Source organism: Podarcis cretensis (genome assembly GCF_951804945.1).
Source record: "Podarcis cretensis genome assembly, chromosome: 14".
NCBI lineage: Eukaryota > Metazoa > Chordata > Lepidosauria > Squamata > Lacertidae > Podarcis > Podarcis cretensis.
The window spans coordinates 49820451-49840855 of record NC_137183.1 but is presented as its reverse complement, the minus strand read 5'-3'; the positions used below and the strand labels follow the sequence as shown (position 1 = coordinate 49840855).

Genomic DNA, 20405 nt, shown 5'->3' with positions numbered 1-20405 from the left:
GGACTGGTGTCTTACTTTAGTTTTAGGCATGGCGCTACAACTCCATGGAATATCTCATGCTTTGCCCACAGAATGTCCCAGGTTCAATCCCCGACATATCCAGACAGGGCTTGAAAAGACTGTCTGGGACCTGGGACAGCTGCTGCCAGTGAAGGTTGGCAACACTGAATTGGATCCATGGCCTGATTCAGTAGAGGACAGCTTCTTAAGTTCTGAGATTTGCCCTGGAGAGAGTTGGATGTTGAAGAAGGGCTGCAAGGCAGTAGAAATGAGGAAGGTAACCAAGAACAAAGCCGTCCCACAGGAGGCAAAATCGGGAGATGGAGATTTGCCTGGGGCTGGTTAACACAGCAGCATAAATGGGAAAAGTCATGAGTTGTCCAGACTCCAACTCCAATCAGCCCCTGCCAGCACAACCAATAATCAGGAATGATGGGAGTTGTATTCCAGCCAGATCCACCCACAGGGTCCCCAGCCTTGGTGGAGACTTATCTTGGGAACAAATGCAACTGCATTGGGGGTGAAGGGTCCCCACTTATCTGGTTTCCAAAGTCTCCTGTCAGCTGCTGAGAAGGGCACGTGGTACAGCCAACTGTCTACTCCCGTAGTTGACAGTTGTCCCACTGTGAGTCTATACACGGCCACTGTAGAAATCCAAACGATTGGATTGAGATTTCAGTATACCTTTTGGTGTAGAAGAAGTGGTGCTTATTCCTTGGAGCAATACTAGTTTTTCTTCCAGGCCAAGAGTGGGGAACCTTGGGCTCCCCAGAATGGTCAGTGGTGATGAGAGTTGCAAGTCAGCAACACCTTGGTTGGCCAAAGCATCCCCACACCAGCTCTAGGCCAAGGTTGTCCACTACATCCTCTCCCTAATAGTGGACCTCCAGATGTCACTGGACTCTGAACTCCCACCTGCGCCAGGTAGCACTGCCAGTGGCAGAGATTGTTGTAGTCCAGGAACACCAGGTCAGAGAAGTCTGGTGTCCTCTTGATCCTTCCTTCCTTCCTTCCTTCCTTCCTTCCTTCCTTCCTTCCTTCCTTCCTTCCTTCCACTAAAACTCAGGCAAGGTGGGCTCCAGTGTTGTTCAAAAACAGCTGGGAGAAGGGAGTCTAAACCTTCCTGCCATGGCATTTACACAATCGGACTCCCCCCACCCAAACTGCTAGGACCCCAGGCAGAAAATGGTACTGATATTGTGCCTGCAACCCCCCACCTCCGCTGCTGATAGTCGCAGGAGCTCGCAGCAGCTTCAGCAGGTGGGTGGGTGAGTGATTCTGATCGGAAAGTCAGTGCAGGGAGATAGTATCAACCCCCATCACCAGCGCCACTTTTCTCATTGAGACTGGAGCCTCCCCTGACTGCTTTTTGATTGTATGCATGTGGGGAGGACCAGTGCCAGAAGATCCAATCAGGAATCTCCTGTATCTCATCTATCTGAACCAGGGATTGGGAATCTCGGGCATGGTGGCTGATTGTAGCCCTCCGCCCTCCCTTCTCTCCTGCCCTTGGGGTTCTGCCAAGGCCACATCTTTCGCCAGCCCTTCTCAAGGGCTTTTGTCTGGCTGGGCTGTGTCAAAATAATGAGTCCCGATTGCCTGGATAGGGGGTGCAGAGGTGTGTGTGTGGATATGTAGAAACTTGGGGCCTTTGGAGAGCAGCTAGCCAGTTGTGCGAAGGTAAGAGTTGCATTTGTTGCTTCACCCACTTTTGCCTGTAGCCACACTTACTTTTGCATTTGGCCCTGACCCCCACCCCCGCAAGCTGGAAAAGTGACCTCACCTGTAAGCTTAAGATATTAGGTCCCTTTCCTTCCTCTCCTTTGAGTTCTAAATCTGGCTGACTCCAAGTTTTGCAAAACGTTTTGCAGTCCACACCATCATCTCTCGGGAGCATCCGACCTGCCGCACGACTGCTGTAGGAAGACTCTGGGTTCATAAACTCATAGAATTGTAAAGTAGGAAGGGACCTGAGGGCCATCTAATCCAGCCTTTCTCAACCTGGGGGTCCCCAGATGTTGTTGAACTACAACTCCCATCACCCCTAGCTAGCAAGGCCAGAGCTCAGGGATGATGGGAGTTGTAGTCCAACAACATCTGGGGACCCACAGGTTAAGAACTGCTGAGCAGTGCGGGAATATGCAGCTAGCCCATACGGGGCCCGAACCTGCGACCTTGGTGTTATCAGCACCATGTTCTAACCAACAGAGCTTTTGTACCTAACCTTGATGGTTTTGCTATTCTCCTGTTTTGAAACTTGGCACTGCTCCTGTTTCCATGTTCTCAGCCCACATGGCTCATGTGCCAGACATCTGGTGGCTGAGATCTCCAGTTCCTATAGAACTGGAATCGGGATGTCTGCAGCAGCCTTCCAACCCCCTGCTTTCGTTCAGTGGTTTCTTTGGGTTGTAGGCTCATGTCCCACAGATTGCATCATTTTCACTTGTGTTACTCTGAAAAGCACCTTGTGCTTTGCTGCTGTAGCAAACCATCATTATTACATTAAATCATGAGAGTCATGTGGTATAGTGACTATAGAGGCCACTTGTGCTCTGCTGACCATGTGTATGGGTGATTGCAATGCGCTCCGCCTTTGAAAACAGTCTGGAAGCAGCTGCAGCTAAGGCAGAATTGCAGCAACTATGATGTTACCTGAAGGTCCTGCAATGGCAGCGTGAACTACTAGCTCACAGATTCGAGGATCTGGTAATGATTTATAAAGCCCAAAATGGCTTAGGGCCCAACTATGCACAGGAACTCCCACCCAAAACCAGCTGACCCATTCCGTAAGTTAATAATAATATATTTTTATTTATATGCTGCCTATCCGAGTGGGTTGAGGAACTGCAAATGAGGCAGGTTCGTCTTAAAATGCAAAGTGAATTTGAGAGTTGATGGGTTTCAGTGGCTAGAGGTTTGGGCTAGGTCCTCTGAAACCAGGGTTCAAATCCCCACTCATTTATGAAGCTCACTGGGTGAGCCTCGTGGGGTTGGGAAGAGGGAATACAAAATCTGCTGCCTCCTTGAGATCCTTGGAGTAAAGCCAGCTTGGATGGCTTTAAATTAGGACAAGAAAAACTCACAGAGGATAATGCTATCAATGGCTACTAGTTGTGATGGCTAAGCTTTGCCTCCACAGTCAGAGGCAGAAATGCTTCTGAGTGCCAGTTGCTCGAAGAGTGTTGCTCTTGTGTTTGAACCCTGCTTGCACAATTCCCACAGGCATCACTTTGGCCACTGTGAGAACAGGATGCTGTTCTGTATATGCTACTGGTCTGATTCAGCACACTCTTCTTATGCTGTTGGATGGGACAGAACTCAAATAAATGAATGAATTTTGTTGTTGTTGAGTCGTTTAGTCGTGTCTGACTCTTCGTGACCCCATGGACCAGAGCACGCCAGGCACTCCTGTCTTCCACTGCCTCCCGCAGCTGGGTCAAACTCATGCTGGTAGCTTTGAGAACACTGTCCAACCATCTCGTCCTCTGTCGTCCCCTTCTCCTTGTGCCCTCCATCTTTCCCAACATCAGGGTCTTTTCCAGGGAGTCTTCTCTTCTCATGAGGTAGCCAAAGTCTTGGAGCCTCAGCTTCAGGATCTGTCCTTCCAGTGAGCACTCAGGGCTGATTTCCTTCAGAATGGATAAGTTTGATCTTCTTGCAGTCCGTGATTGTTATTTTATAAATATTGTGATTTTGCATGTGTGCTTATTTACCGGGACATTTTGCTGTTTCTCTTGAGCTGTATGCACTCTGTGCTCTTAGGAGGACAGGTGATTAATAAATGTAATAAACAAACAGAAGGGCTGATGAAGGTTGGAGAGAGAGCCGGGTTCCAATTCCTTCGCACCAGGGGTGTAGCTAGCTGCTCTGGCACCCAGAGCAGCGGGGGCGGGGGCGGGGGCGATACATGCACAGGGGCAGTGAGGGAATCTGCCCAGGGGGGCAGTGCAGCGAACTGACCATTGAGTCCACCTGGCAGACGCAAACCCCGTGCTGCTGTTTTGGGCAGCGCCAAAACCCCAAGCCACTGTGTCACTCCCAGAAGAGAAGTATGGCTCGGGCACACGGCAGGCCAGGCCCCGCGGTAAGTGCCGCCCCCCGCGGTGTGCCATTTTGTCACTTCCTCAGGGATGGCACCTGGGGCGGGCCGCACCACCCCCCCACCCCTTCCTACGCCCCTGCTTCTCACTCACTGACCATATTCCAAGCACTTTCTCTCACCCTATTGCAGCCTTCCCCTACTAGTACACTCTGGATGTTTTTGGACTACAACTCCCACCTCTCCAACACAGAACACCTATATTCCGGCTGTGGCTGATGGGATTTGTAGTCTTTAAAATGCCTGGCAAGGGTGCTAGGCTGGGAAAAGCCTGCCTTGAGGTACCTTGCAGTGTTGTTGTACAGTGGCGTAGCGTGGGGGGTGCAGGGGGGGCCGGCCGCACCGGGCGCAACATCTGGGGGTTAGGGTTAGGGGGCGCAAATCCACGGGTTAGGGGGCGCAAATCCATGGGTTAGGGGGCGCAAATTACTTGCCTTGCCCCGGGTGCTGACAACCCACGCTACGCCACTGTTGTTGTATGACTAGAAACAGGAAGGTGGGGTCATCAGTTTCTTTGCAGGAAGGCTAAGGCTCAGAAAGAATGACTTTGATTGTTGCACAAAAGTTTAGAAGCCAACAGATTTTGTGGGTGCGCTGCCAGTGAACAGACGGACCCTGTTCTGGCTCATGTGTTGCAGCAGCCGCTTTTGACGGCACCAGAAGGAACTGGGCACCTAGGTTTCTGCACTCTGAATCACTTCCACCCCCCACCCCGGGTAAAAAACGATGTGAGGAGGGCAACCCCCTCTGCTCTGTGTGGGTCATGGTAGGAAATGGCCAGAATGGTTGAAGGCTATTCCTCATCAGTCGGTAGAGCATGAGACTCTTAGGGTTGTGGGTTCGAGCCCCACATTGGACCAAAGATTCCTGCATGGGGGGGGGGAGGGTTGTGCACTAGATGACCCTGGGGGTCCCTTCCAGCTCTGTGCTTTTAACCTCTGTCGTTCAGTCCTTCCTGATGCCCAGCAGCTACCCATGGGAAATCAGGTGCCGTCGGCTCTCATTTCCAGCGGGCTGCGCGCATGACCCCCACCCCCGAAAAGCTCCCCTCTCCTCCGCCTGCTGTTTCAGTCTCTGCCTGGGCTGCAGCTGCGCGCAGTTAGGAGAATCTCCCGGTGTGGAGGGACGAGGATGCCTCCCTCTCCCCCAGGCCCCTTCCCTCCCCCATTTTGGTCCTCCCTCTCCCCCATCGCAACCTCCCCCCCCCCCCAACGCACACTCCCACGCAGCTCCCACCTCCCTGAGCCAGACCTCTCTCATTCAAGCTTTCACACCGCTCTGCTCATTCAACCGCCGTGGCTTTGTTGTGCATGCGTGGGATTACATTTCAGAGAGGAGGGATGGCTGTGGCCAAATTAGACTGATGGAGGGCAACCCCCCCCCCCCAAGCGTCGTCCCCCCCACTTCCTCCTCCTTCTCTTGCTTTTTAAAAATCCCTCCTCCTCCTCTTCTTCTTTTTTGCCTCCCCTTCCTTACTAGGGAGGGTGTTTCCTTCCCTCTCTCCCATTTCATATTTTAAATCTGTAGCTTTTCTTGACCCTGCGTGATGGCGCTTTTATGCTTCGTAGGCTGCCTCTGTTTCTGATTGCTATTCCTGGCACACACACACACACACACACACACACACACACACACACGGATCACAAACATCACACACCGGCGACAAGGCTGCCACCCACTCACAACACAAAACAAGAAGGGGGGGGGGGAGAGAGAGAGAGAGAGAGAGAGAGAGAGAGAAATCTGCCACCGCTGGTCCCTCAATCTCCTTGGATATCCTGATGTCTTTATAGAGCCACCGAGAGAGAGAGACCCTGAAACCACTCCCTCCGTATCCTCTCCCCTCCTTTCCCCCCACCTCTCCCTCATCTCCATCAGCACAACCTCCCCCCACCCTTTTAGCAGCCTGCAGCCAACCAATCACCCCCCCACGACACACACACACACACACACACACACACAGAGCCGTGCGCGCCCTCCCTTCCTCTTCCACACACATGTTCACCATTCCTACCCCTGGCATTAAATTTTCAAACTGCAGGCTACGGGGCCGTTCCTAATTACCTCCTATCCCCTAGTGGTCTATGAATAATGACTACTGAAGGAGCTCAAAGAGGTTGCTAAGAAGAGAGAGAGAGAGAGAGAAAAAAAAAGGGGGAACAAAAAAAAAATAAAAACAACAAAAAAGAATTGTGCTATATACATGTTTTTCTCCCCACGTTTTTCCCCCCTCCTAAAGGATCTAAATCTGTGACCACTCTGCTCTGGGAGGACGGCAAGGGAAAAGAGCGAGGGAGCGCCAAAGAGGAGACGGAAGAGGAGAAGAGGAGAGCTTGCAGGTAGGGCGAAAGGAGATCTTTCTTTGGGGTGCTTTGATGTCTCTTTGGTGGGGGGCTGCGCGCTGGCCGCTCATTCATCAGCTCCCTTCGCCTTCTTTCCCACCCAGCCCCTGTCCCCTGCCCTCCCTCTCCCCTTGGTTTTATGTTTCTTGCTTACGCCATTTGTGCTTTGGGGAGATTTTTTTTTGGGGGGGGGGGCGCTTCAGAGACAGCCGCGTTGGTCTTTCGGCTTTGGCAGAGTTGGTGAGTGTGCATTGTCTCCACTCCAAGTGGATTGTTTGAAAAGGGCTTCTGGATTTTCCTTGCAGAATTCCGAGCAAGCTGCATTCCTTCCTTCCTTCCTTCCTTCCTTCCTTCTTTCCTTTCGTGTGTCTGTTTGTTCTTTCTAAATCTGGTTGGACGCACAAGTGCAGGCGTGAAAAAGAAGTTTGGTTTTGGGGAGGGGTGCTTCTTTTCTTATTCGGGGGTGGGGGAGATGTTCGGTGTCTCTGGAGAGTGGCTTTTTTTTTTTTTTTAAAAAAAAGGAAGTTCAAAGAATGCTAAATTGGTGGCGAGGCTGAGATTGAAGGTTATTTTGGATGATGCCTTCGTAAGGTCTCAGTAAAGTTGTTGGAGACCCAGCATCCCATTATCTCTCGCCAGTGTTTCCATGCATGGCTTTGATCGATGTGCTTCCCCATTGGTTCCTTTTCCCAGAGAATCAGTCTCTCCTCTGAGCTAGGAAGACCATAAATTGTAGCTAGCATTTGTACTGTACAGCTGTGATGGTTCATTTGGAAATCCCCCCAGGGCGGGGGGGGGCATGCTGGGAGAGAGAGAGAGAGAGAGAGATTTTCTCGAGGTCTCCCTGGGGTTCCTTTTTTCCCATGACAAATGTCTTGCCCCCTCCCGACACAAACCGCCCACTGACACGATTATTATTTTTTAATAAATAAATGGGCTCTCCAGAGCCTCCAGGAAGCGTCGCCAGCCTACAAAAGAGCCTCCGTGATATTCCTTCCTTTTTTCTTTTTCTGCTGCTGTTGCTGTTGCAGAAAATGAAAAGGAAGAAACTGGAAATGTATGCAGGGTGTTGAAGTATTGTTGCAGGAGGAGAGCTGGGAATCGGCTAGAGCCAAACTGCCAGCCAGCCAGCCTATGACATAGCAGCAGGATGCGGTCCACCCTCTGCCATTGAAGAGCTACTCAGAGCAGGCAATTGTGTGTGTTTGGCGCAGGTGTGGTGGCCGAGATCCACAAAAAGCCTCCACTCCAGAGCAACCCTATTAAAACCAACAAAGCGAGGCGACCAGGATGGGAGCAAATAGGTTTGTTGCACCTGTGTGCGGATGGGCGCATCGGTGCACTTGGAATTCACCGTGCAAATATTGAACCTTTTTTAAAAACAAAATAAAATAAAGCACAAATATAAATCCATCTATGGAAAGGTGCAGAAAACGCACCATTCAGGGAGGCAGCACGGAGAAGGTGCGGGACGAAACTTTGTGGCATGCACAAATCGTCGCAATGGTGGGTTTGTGACAAAGGAGGCAGGTGGGCAGGTTTCAGAATGAGGAGAGGAAGGCAAAGCTGCAGTGTTTGGCGTAGTGGACAGACTGCTGTTTGTAGGCCAGCTGTGTGCAGTTAGGTGGGGGAAAGAGGCTCTTTGCTCCAGGTTTAGTCCAGCAGCAGCCTCTTTTTAATAGCAGTAGACAGATGCCTCCAGGAAGCCCACAAGGCAGAGATCGCACAAGTGGCCTTTCTTGGTTGTTTTGACCTCAGCCCCTGGGGTTCAGAGATAGACTGCCTCTGAACATGGCAGTTCTATCTCTTGCTATCAAGGTTAATAGCTGCCTCCTGCTATTGTGTTTCAGACTGCATGTGGTTATTCTTCAGGGAGCATATAATTTCTGAGTGCTGCAAGGCATGGAAAAAGTAAAGTCCACAAACGCTCTGAAAGCACACTGTTTGTTTGTTTGAGGGGTGGGTTTGTTTTCGTCTTTTGCAATTTAATTGTGGATATACTGGCCTTTGGACCTTAAATTGAACCTACCCTTTCTCATACACTTAAACCCAAAACAGCCTTTGACTTTAGACCAAGGGCCGAAAAGATGCAAATCTCTTGCTAAATCCCTGCCAAGCCACAAAACAGGATGTCACAGTTTTAATATTATGCAGTTAGATAGGTTTAGAAATCTTGCTGATATCTCTTACTTCAGGGAGCTCATGGTTAATGTACGTGCATACTGGGTCAGTCCATGTTGAGCTTCACAACGACCCTGTAAGGTAGGTTAGGCTGAAAGAGCAAGAAACAGACAGGCCCAAGGCTACCCAACGGAGTTTCACGGAGTGAGGATCTGAACCCAAGGAGCGCAGTTCAGTTTGCTATGGCTGCTACAATGGCTTTGGCAAAAAAGAAAAGCTTTTTGTAGCTCTACCTGGAACAGCTAGAGGATCGAACCTGTGACCTTCTGCATGCAAGAAACATGCTCCACCACTGAGCTACAGCCCTTCCCTGACGTATTGTAACTACATATGTTGATGGTGTTCGTCGCCCATAGCTCTGGGAGGCTGCTGAGCATCACAGGTTCCAGATTCCACCCTTGTAGCATAAACCCCAGTTCCATATTGTTTGCCCTAAACTGGAATCATCAAATGCACCTCCCATGTTACTGTTTCCTCAAACTGCCCTGAACTTGGGGTCCATTTGACCCCCAATACCTGATGAGCAAAAACCTGCTCAGAGAGGGTTCCCCCCCCCCAAGCCGCTCTCCCCGTTTTTATTTTAATGACGTTGTTTGTTGTTGTTTCGTAGGGAAGCAGAAGTCCAGAACGGCAGGGGAGGCGGGGAGAGGACTGTGGGGGCGGAGAGTCGATTTAAATTGGGCTTAATGGATTCCCAAGGCAGCTTTTCGAGATGAAAGTCAAAAAAGACTGAATCTCAGCAGACCCGTCTCTTGCATTAAAGATGCTGCTCTCCTCATCTTAGCTCCTCTTCCCTCCCCCTTCCTCCTTTTCTTCTTTTTAAAGGGGGAAGAGGGAGGGGGGAAGATTTCTGTATTATGTGCACAGACGACAGAGTGGAGTTTTCTAGTCTTATAATGAGGACCCTAATTGAAGAGTGTAACCCTCGTGGGATCTGCATTCACTGACGGATGTTTCTCACTCCTACTGGACTGTGGCTTTCTGTCTGGGGCGGAGCAGGCCGGTGGTCATTGTGCAAGTCTCAAAAGGTATGGGGGTTTAAACAGTGCTATCTCTATTATTGTTATTTAATGCACATCTATCCCGGCTCTCTCCCAAATTGGGATTCAAGGCAGCTGGTTTAAAATTTAAAAATGCAAGCTAACGAAAACAAGCTAGTGAACAAACCATAATTCAAAGGTATCAGAGCACATTTGAAACCCAGTTTGCCCTGATAGGGGGACAGCGAGTCTGCACCTTAGTTTCCAAAGGCATCTCTGAACGGGAGAGTCCTAGCTAGCTGGCGGAAGGATTGCGGAGAGGGAACCGGTCTAGCCTCTCTTCGGAGGGAATCCCACCATCTGGGGGTAGCCAAAAATAAATAAATCTGCCTCTTGTGTCACCACCAAACATGGCTCTCACGTTGATGGGACCTAGAGAAGGCCTTAAATGGCAATACCTGAAGGACCACCTCTCCCCACATAAACCGACCCAGACTCTGCGTTCATCACCTGAGGCCCTTCTTCATGTTCCTCCTCCCCGTGAAGTCCGGAGGGCGGCAACAAAAGAACAGGGCCTTCTGTGCAGTGGCTCCCCGTTTGTGGAATGCTGGCCCCAGGGAGGCTCACCTGGCGCCTTCCATATATATATATATATATATATATTAGGAGCCTGGTGAAAACGTTCCTCTTCAACCAGGCCTTTGACTGATTAATATTCTACAGCCTTTTAAGTATGTTTGTGTATGAGGGGTAGGGGGTGTTATTGTTTTGTCGTTTCTGGTTTAACTATTTATTTGTGCTTTTTCCTTATATTTTTATCTTGTGAACCACCCTGATATCTTTTGATGAAGGGCGGTATGTAAATTTAATAATAAATAAATAAATAAATAAATAAATACAGTAAGGTGATCGATCGCCTGAGGATTGTAGCACCTGGGCAGGTTTGTGTAGGGAGATATGATCTTTCAGGTAGTCTTAGTGCCCTTAGTGTCCTTTTGGCACTAGGGATATATCTCAGACACATTATGAAATGAGGCAGGCAGCCTCTCTTTTGATACACACCCAGTTCTGCTGGATCGGTGAGATCCTGCGGGAGGCATTTGGTTCCTGGGGGGAAGGTGCCTGTGAGGGTCCTGGGTCTTGTTGTACAGGAGATTTATTGGGGGTCTCTTGTCTGTTAGTCTCAGTGGTCTCTCCAGTCCTCAGCAGCAGGCCCAGAGTCCTGGATCTATTCTTGCTCTTTGTCCCGGCTCCTTAGATTGCAACTATGCACACACCACCGACACTATGTCTGGATTGCTGCTGGATTCTGGGGTCACAACACTAAGTTGGGGAAGGCCGCTTTAGCATTAAGACTAAAACCTGGTTGTTATTTTGGGGGGAGATCATCTGGAAAGACCCTTGTGTGACCAGATAGTTGCCGTATCTATTCCCTGAGAAGAGACGGGGCAATTCACGGGGCAATTCCCAATCCCTCTTTTGCAAATCTGATTTCCAATAAAGCAGTGTTTGACGCAGAGAAGAACCCCAGCATCCAGTGGCTTCACAATTCTCTGAAATGTGTTATTAAAAACGTTTGTACCTTGCCTTTTGGCATGCGGGTCTAACGGAGGCAGCCCACAAACCAATAATTGAAATTCAGAAGTAAACACAGATGAAAAACGTAACCAAACAGATAGCATCGGAACCAGGCAGCTGGGAAAGGACAAAAACAAGGAGATACACAATAAATAGCCAGGCAGTGGAAACAACATAAGCCGCCTCCAGCCCCCCTCCCTATCCCCCCCACCTCGGACATAACAAGAGGCCTCAAAAGGTGCTCTGGAAAAGAATCACCTTTAAAAAACAGCTTGGGTGGCCTGTTCCCAGGCAACCGTTAGCCGTAACCCAGGCAGCAGGGGAGATCAGAGAAGGACTCTGGAAAACGTTGAAGCAGGTAATGCCAGTAAACATGAGCCAGTGGTGTGATGTAGTGGTTAAGAAAACCAACGCAATCTGGACTTGCATTAAAGGGAGTGTAACAACAACAACAACAACAACAATTTATTTATACTCCGCCCATCTGGCTGGGTTCCCCCAGCCACTCTGGGCGGCTCCCAACAGAATATTAAGGTAAAGGTAAAGGTACCCCTGCCCATACGGGCCAGTCTTGACAGACTCTGGGGTTGTGCGCCCATCTCACTTAAGAGGCCAGGGGCCAGCGCTGTCCGGAGACACTTCCGGGTCACGTGGCCAGCGTGACATCGCTGCTCTGGCGAGCCAGAGCCGCACACGGAAACGCCGTTTACCTTCCCGCTGGTAAGCGGTCCCTATTTATCTACTTGCACCCGGAGGTGCTTTCGAACTGCTAGGTTGGCAGGCGCTGGGACCGAGCAGCGGGAGCACACCCCGCCGCAGGGATTCGAACCGCCGACCTTTCGATCGGCAAGTCCTAGGCGCTGAGGCTTTAACCCACAGCGCCACCTGCGTCCCCCAAACAGAATATTAAAAACACAATAAAACATCAAACATTAAAAACTTCCCTGTGCAGGGCTGCCTTCAGATGTCTTCTAAATGTTGTGTAGTTCTTTATCTCTTTGACATCTAATGTGGTGGTGTTCCACAGGGCTGGTGCCACCACCAAGAAAGCCCTTTGTCTGGTTCCCTGTAATCTCACTTCTTGCGGCGAGAGAACCGTCAGAAGGCCCTTGGTGCTGGACCTCCGTGTCCAGGCTGAATGATGGAGGTGGAGACACTCCTTCAGGTATACTGGGCCGAGGTCGTTTAGGGCTTTAAAGGTCAGCACCAACACTTTGAATGGTGCTCAGAAACGAAGTGGTAGGTGCACTCCGCTCTGTGCTATTCAGACCGCATCTGGAGTGCTGTACCTAGTCCTAGACACCACATTTTAAGAAGGACATTGGCAAACCAGAACACCGTCCGGAGGAGGAGTGTTCTGTAAGCCAAATCCTACAAGGGATGGTTGTAAGAGCTGGGTGTGCTTAGCCTGGAGAAGAGAAGATTATGGAAGCTGTCCTCAGAGATCCGACGGGCTGCTGTGCGGGTGACGGAGCAGACCGGTTCTCTGTAGATTCAGGATTGGAACCGATGGCTGCAAAAGGCAGGAAATGGAATTTTGGCTCACGTTTAGAGAAACCTCCCGGCAGGGAAAGCTCTTTGGGAAATGCTGAGTTCTCGGCTGGTGGTTTAGGGTAGCAGAGGATGGGCAGCCAGGAGTGCTGTAGTGCAGTCGCCTTTGGCCTTGCAGAACCTGCATTGAGTCAGGGATTGGAGTCGCTGACCTTTGAGGTCCCTTCCACTTTTGTGGCCCAATGATTTTATACGGGAGAAGGCAGTTGTTGAGGCACCCTGGGCTCTGGCGGATTGCAGGGTAGCCGCAGAACGAGAACAGATGCTCCGACTGCTCACTGTTTACCAGCAACAGTCCCTATTTTCGGAGCCCTGTACTCTATTTTTGCCTTTGTAAGAAGGCCTTGTTAACACTGTGTTGTACTCATTAGAGCGAGTTGCTAGAGCTCGCGTTCTTCAAGATTCAGCACCCTCCCCAGGGTTACGTTTCGGAAGAGACGGGTGTTTCTTGAACTTGGTGCATGTCCCCCAAGGGATCTGAAGAAGCCAGGAGAATTAAGAAGTGGCTCAGAGGTCAAGTTTGCATGCAGCATACCCCTCAACGCTTTGAAACCAAAATCCGGCACGCCATCTTCCCAGACGCCATCTTCCTGGTTTTTTTTATCGCGATGGCACAGTGGCCATTTTAGTTGCTGTGATCTTGCACGATTTCGCGCTGCAGTTCCCCCCCAAAAAAAACCTATTTTGGGGGGCACAGCGCCCCAAAACGTGCATTTTGGAGTGGCATGCGAGATTGTGCCCCCCATGTTTTCTGAGGGGAAATGGTGTCATGAAATTGTGTGAGATCGCAGCAGCCAAAATGGCCACTGTTCTCTCGCGAGAAAAAAGGGATGTCTCAGTTTTTTCGGGACACTTGCAGGGTACGCATGCGGAGGGCCTCAGATTGCACCCCTGTCAGCATGTCCAGGTAGAGAATGGGGAAGGCCCTTGCTTGGCACTATGGAGAGCTGCTGCCAGTCAGAGTAGACGATACTGAGCTAGATGGACTGCTGTGGTAAAAGGCAGCATGTTTAAAAGCAACTCTTCATTCAGGACCATGAGGACTAGCATCTTACTTAAAGGAAGAGCTATACCTGAGTAGTGTAGCACATGACTTGCATGCCAAAGGAATATTCTCTCCCTGAAACCCGTGGCCAGTTAGTGAAGACAGTATTGAGCTAGGTGTGCTGCTTACTTTGGTGTAAAGCAGCTCCCTGTGTTCCTATTTGCATCTGGAGGAAGTTCCATGCTTATGGTGCCACCACTGAAAAGGCCCCGTCTCTTGTGTGAGCAATGGAGAGAGCAAGACCTCCGAGGCCACTTTTCATGAACAACAGGTTTGTAAAGGAGAAGAACTTCTTTCTTCCACTCTGTCTTCTTGTGGCAATGCAGGGTGGCTGGTCAGATTTTGCTTGTCCTGTGAAGTGCAGCAGGGTTGTGTGGATGCTGAGATTGTGTCAGTGCAAAGAAAAAGCAATTATGGTCCTGGGTACAGAGATCATCTACCTTCCTGAGAACCACAGCCCTCCTCCTCCTCTTCGTCTTCTTCCGCCTCCTCCTCCTCCTCCTCCTCCTTTTTTAAAGCACACGTTTCTAGCCCACATCAATGGCTGGGAAGATACGTGGGCAAAACCGACTGAAACCTTGAGTAAGGCCCGGAAAAGATTGCTTGACAAGAGCAACTACAGCACCTTTTCCCCTCTTTGTGAGGGGCAAAACTGGAATAAAAGGTAAAGGTAAAGGTACCCCTGCCCGTACGGGCCAGTCTTGACAGACTCTGGGGTTGTGCGCCCATCTCACTCAAGAGGCCAGGGGCCAGCGCTGTCCGGAGACACTTCCGGGTCACGTGGCCAGCGTGACATCGCTGCTCTGGCCAGAGCCAGAGCCGCACACGGAAACGCCGTTTACCTTCCCGCTGGTAAGAGGTCCCTATTTATCTACTTGCACCCGGAGGTGCTTTCGAACTGCTAGGTTGGCAGGCGCTGGGACCGAGCAGTGGGAGCGCACCCCGCCGCAGGGATTCGAACCGCCGACCTTTCGATCGGCAAGCCCTAGGCGCTGAGGCTTTAACCCACAGCGCCACCTGCGTCCCAAAACTGGAATGAACTATGTGAAATAAGCAACAATGGAAATGTATCGTGTTTGCCTCCTTTCTACAAATTGCAGAAATGGGTTTGCCTTGCACTGCCTGGGTCTGAGCATTTGTGCTGTTTTTATGCAGAGCTCTAGCTGTGACCTTTCCAAGTTGAGACCGTCTCCCTGTCCCTCCCTTCGCCTCGCCTGCTGTTCCGCAGCTGTAATTAAAACTTGGCCAAGACCCTTAGCCATCCTATGAGGCAGAGGACTTTGCAGGCATCAGGACTTTGAGGATTAGGTTGGCTAAGGCACTATCCATTGGTCCCCTTAAATAAGAAGGGGCGGGGGGTTAGATGCAAAAAGCAAGGGACTGCCCCAGAATCCTTTGGTGAGGTCACTCATGCAAGTGAGTCAAGCTACATTATTTATTGATTTGGTCAAGCTATAGTCCGCTTAATATTATAATAAAACGTTTGAAAGCAGTTTATAAAAAGGGGTTGCATGCTCTGCTAAGGCCTTCTCAGAGCAGAACCATTGAAGTTAATGGTCACAGCTGATTTAAGTTCATTAATTACCCTGAATAGGACAATTCCTTTCATGGAGGTTGTGGGAACACTGCAAGATAGCTCAGTTGGCTAGAACGTTGTGCTGACAATGCCAAGGTTGCAGGTTCGATCCCTGTATGGGACAGCTGCATATTCCTGCTTTGCAGGGGTTGGACGGGATGATTCTCAGGGTCCTCTCCAACTCTACAATCCTATGAAATAAGGGTTGAATCCAGACACTTGGAATGCCAGGTTAAGGGCAGGGGGATGAGAGGAGCATTGTTCAAAACTAGCCGGGTGCGTTTTGCTACTAGCACGGGTCCTATTGCAACTTTGTGGATATTTCCAGGTGCCAGATGGTGACCACCATCTTAAAACCTCTTCCTTAGTCCATAGTTAATACCATTTCCATTTTCCTTGTGTGTGTTCCTCCTTCTTGCATACTGGGACAAGCATACAGTCAAGCAATGTAGTTGAGAACGTAGCATCATGGAATCTGTTGGAAGGAACAATCATTCCGTTGTGGTGACCGTAACCCAGGTTTAAGGTGGCATTTGGTGCCTAGCTTATATATCTGAGTTTCTAACCCTGGAGAGGAAGGGAGAGACACCAGCAATGAGCCGTGCCACTGTACTGGGCCCATAAGACGCAGGGCACAGAGGCACCAGCTTATGGTCAGAGATTTCTTTTTAAAAAAAAAAAAATATTTATTAAAGTTTCAACAATTGCAGAAAGAAAAAATAAACATACCACATTAAACAAAAACAAAACAACACACCACAATATAAAAAAGAGGGGGAAAAGAAAAAAAACCCAGAGAAATAAAACCCATTAAACAAAAACAAAAACGCAAAAAAGAAAATGCATCAGATCTCCTCATTCTTTCATCAGCTTATTTCCTTGACCTCCTCACACCTCCCTTTTTTGTATTCTAGGTCTATTATCTATTTCAGCAAATCCTTTCCCTCTTTTAAAATTTTTGTCCTGTAAATTGTCTTAATATAATGTAGCTTTACTTTTCCTCCTTTCACCAATTAACAGTCAGTTATTCCCAAATCCTTTATATCATTATGGTCAGAGATTTCTCCTCCACCGGCTGCCACCACTGACCAGGGGCTGCTTCCCCTTCGCAGGAGGAGGAGATGGAGCCGGCCACTGAAGTCAAGACCCTCTTGGCTCTGCACTCAGCCTCCTCTGCTGTTTTTGAACGTTGGAGGGCCCTCTCCCAAAATATGGGACGCAGGTGGCGCTGTGGGTTAAACCACAGAGCCTAGGGCTTGCCGATCGGAGGGTCGGCGGTTCGAATCCCCATGATGGGGTGAGCTCCCGTTGCTCAGTCCCTGCTCCTGCCAACCTAGCAGTTCGAAAGCACGTCAAAGTGCAAGTATATAAATAGGTACCGCTCTGGCAGGAAGGTAAACGGCGTTTCTGTGCGCTGCTCTGGTTCTCCAGAAGCGGCTTAGTCATGCTGGCCACATGACCCAGAAGCTGTACGCTGGCTCCCTTGGCCAATAAAGCGAGATGAGCACCGCAACCCCAGAGTCGGCCACAACTGGACCTAATGGTCAGGGGTCCCTTTACCCCCAAAATATGGTGCCCCTAGCCAAGTGTTGGCTCTGATCATTGCATGCCAGGCTAAGAAAAGAGGAACGGGTTTCTAGCGAGAAAGGACTAGCGAATGATCTGAGCCTTTTACCGCCCCTTTAGAGGAATACGTATTGACAATGACAATGAAGGTACAGCCGTATGTGATTGATTCTCCCGCCCCCATTCCATTACAAGGTATCAGGAGAACCTACAGTGGTAGAGAGGGGTTTAATTTCAGGCACCGCTGCACTGAATAAGAATAGGGCTTGGCGCCTTTCATCCGAAGATCCCAGGATGTGGCAGGACCTGATCCATGCAGAGCGTATCGGCAGAGCTGGCTGTTCTTGCAGGGGACAAGGGGCTTGCTCCAAGCCAGCTGTTGTGATGAAGGAGGCCACATCAGGGGGGAAAGACCCGCTCAAGGGGTCTCCTTGCCCTCCTTCCCAGTAACCTTTCCTCCCCCCCCCCAGGAAAAGTCACCCCTATGAAATAGCCCTGAACCATCAGCCTCCAAAGCAATCCATTGATTGAATTTGCAGGTGCCTTTTCGAAATATTGGAACCATTGTCGCTTAAAATCTAATAGCCTCCCTTTAGGAAAAGCTGTAGCTGAGTGCACCCCAGAAGGCCACAGGTTCGATCCCTGGTTTGGCCAGTTAGGGCTGAGAATGTTGCTTGTCCTGGAGAGCCTCTGCCAGTCCGTGTGGACAATATAGGCTTGGTATAAGGCCCCAATCTGCGCTGTGCATTTGAAACATACCTCCAACATGTTGGGTCCCAAAACCGGGATGTGCATCTTCCCATCTGTTGTCCTGCACAAATCATGTGACCCATGCAAGACCACGGAGCTCAAAAGACACACTTTGGGGGGGCAGGGGGGGCAAGATCACAGCACCCAAAATGGGACACTACAGGGTATGATTTAAAGCAGTAACTTGCCACTTTAAACAGTCCTATGTCCTACCCCCAAAGAATCCTGGGAGCTGTAGTTTGCTAAGGATGCTGAGAGTGTTTGGGAAACCCCGACTCCCCTCACAGAGCTGCGGTTCCCATAGTAGTCAATCCCCAGGGAACTCTGGGAATTGTAGCTGTCGGAGGGGGCCATAGCCAACCGCAGCCTCCAGGGCTTAGGCAGTGAGCGGTGTCTTTCCCAGCCCTCTTATCCTACATGAAATCCTTTTAACTGGAGGCGCCGCTGAACATAGAACATAGAACTGCAGAGTTCAGAGAGACCCCCAATTCCTGTCAGATGGCCACTCAATCTCTGCTTAAAAACTTTCAACGAAGAGAGTCCGCCATCTTCTGAGGTGGTCTGTTCCACAGCCAAACAAGCCTTTGCCCTCAGAAAGTTATTCCTGATTTTTCGTCAGAATCTCCCTTTTTTGCCATTTGAATCTACTAGTTTGGGCCCTGCAGAGCAGCCGAAAACCAGCTTGCTCCATCTTCCATGTGGCAGCCCTCTTGATATTTCAAGACGGCTATCACATCACAGGAGAGCTTTTTGCATGCAGAGCTGGTCTCTGCCACTTAGCTGGTCTCCCTCCCCTGTCAGGGAGTGATGGCCAGCCTTTCCCCTCTACTCTAGGCGGAGGAGGGGGGGGAACCCTCCAATTCTCCTGTAAATGATCATCATTAAAATCCTCCTGCCTCCGATTTATTTTGCTTTCCATCTGGCTCGGCCTCTTCCAGAAGGAACCAGGACGATTAGAAAGAGAGACACACACACAGAGAGACACAGGCACTATCTATCTCTTTCTGCTGCGCACCAAAGGGAAATGAGCGAGGGCAAGGAAGAGGGGGAGGGTTTTTTCCGAGGCAGGCAATCCATCAATCCTCGGTTGTCAGACGGGGGCCTTTGGAGTTCTCTGCGCCAGGCTGTTCTCCTTTCCAGGAGGCGTCCCTCTCCTTGCCCAGCTCCTCGGAAAAAGGAGGTCGAGAGAGGGAGGCTGGGTTTCTTCTGCTTTACGGCATACTTGAACTTCTTGCAGGCCAGCCTTTCAGAGCGCCGCTGGGTTCTGGCAGCCAGAGCTGCCTGGGAAACGTCAGCCCGTGTGTGGGTCTGCTTGTTAGTAGGGCCAGCATTTGTTGAGAGGACCCCTTTCCCCAGTGCTCAGGATGGGGGCGAAGTTTGGAAACAGCAACAACATCACCATCCTGTTGCTGCTTTAAAAAACAAGGAGCTTTTAACTCAACGTGCACATGGACCCTCCGCCTGGTTTCTCCTCCCAGCCCCTGAATAGTTATCGTCCTGGCTGTGCCAGCAGAAGCAGTACCACTCTATTGCCTCTTTACACAGGCAGCTTTCAACTCACTCAGGTCCCTGTCTCTGGATAATCACTGTCCTGATGGCGCCTTTGGGAGACACCCGGTTAAAATCTTGCTAGTGTGCATTGCTTACACTGTCCTTCTCTGGGGCTCAGCTCCCTTGCGAGGGTCAGTTCCATCTCAGAATGGGGGACCAACTCACCTGGTTGTGTTAAAAATTGTGACTTAAATGGGCTCTCTCTGGCCCCATTATTAGATTAATAAAGTACGTTTTGCAAGTGTAGGATGGCTAAAGGGTTTCTGGATAGCAGAGTTTTTCCAGTAAATATAATGCATGGAAGGCACTTAGAAACCCTGGCAGTGCATTATATTTGTCTCTGCATTTATATCTCCTGTTAGCTATCTATCTATCCATCTATCTATCTACCGGTATCCATCCATTTGGGATGGATGGATGGATGATGGCGAACCTGTGGCACTTCATTTGTTGTTGACTCCATTTCCCAGCAACCACAGCAAGTTTGGCCAATGGTCAGAGATAATGGGAGATGGAGTCCACCACATCTGAAGGGTCACAGGTATTTGTGTGTGTGTGTGTGTGTGTGTGTGTGTGTGTGTTACTTTTCAGGGGCTGCTAAAAACGTTATTGTACTGGCAACTCTATCCAAATACGTATTTTAGTTTATTCTATTGGTATTTTCTTTATTAAAAGACCAGTTATTAACTTTGTATTTTATTGACAATCTGAATGCTTGTTTTGATTTTAAAAGACTGCTTAGAGGTTCTAGATGTACAAGCAGCATATCAGTTTTGTTACATGAAACAAAAATGTGTGTGTGTATATGTATATGCACAATGGGGAATCTGTGGCCCTACAGATATTGTGTATGCGTGTATGTATGTATAGAAAGTATATGCATGTGTATATATAGTATACTATTTATATATAGTGCGTGTAGAATATATATTATACACACAGACATATATATATATATCATATATATATATATATATATATATATATATATATATATATATCCCAGTGTTCTAGTGTGACTGACATGTGGAGTACACCCAAATTATCACCTCACCCCCTGCATGTAACATACTGTTTTAGCTGACAAGTGCAGCTGTTCCTGTAACCTTTCAAGATAACGACAAAGAGGTATTTAGGGGGGTCCCGGGAGAAAAGTGTCCCCCCACCCACACAAGCACCGTAATTT

At 49.6% G+C, this 20405-nt stretch overlaps 1 protein-coding gene across 2 annotated transcripts in view; it reads left to right on the top strand.

The window, feature by feature from the left end:
* Positions 1-20405, top strand: part of RAI1 (retinoic acid induced 1) — a 219806-nt gene that overhangs the window by 66338 nt on the left and 133063 nt on the right. For both annotated transcript variants that reach the window (XM_079953659.1, XM_079953660.1), the window contains exon 2: positions 6339-6438. The gene's annotated coding sequence lies outside the window, so the exon portion shown is untranslated. The remainder of the gene's footprint in view (positions 1-6338; positions 6439-20405) is intronic.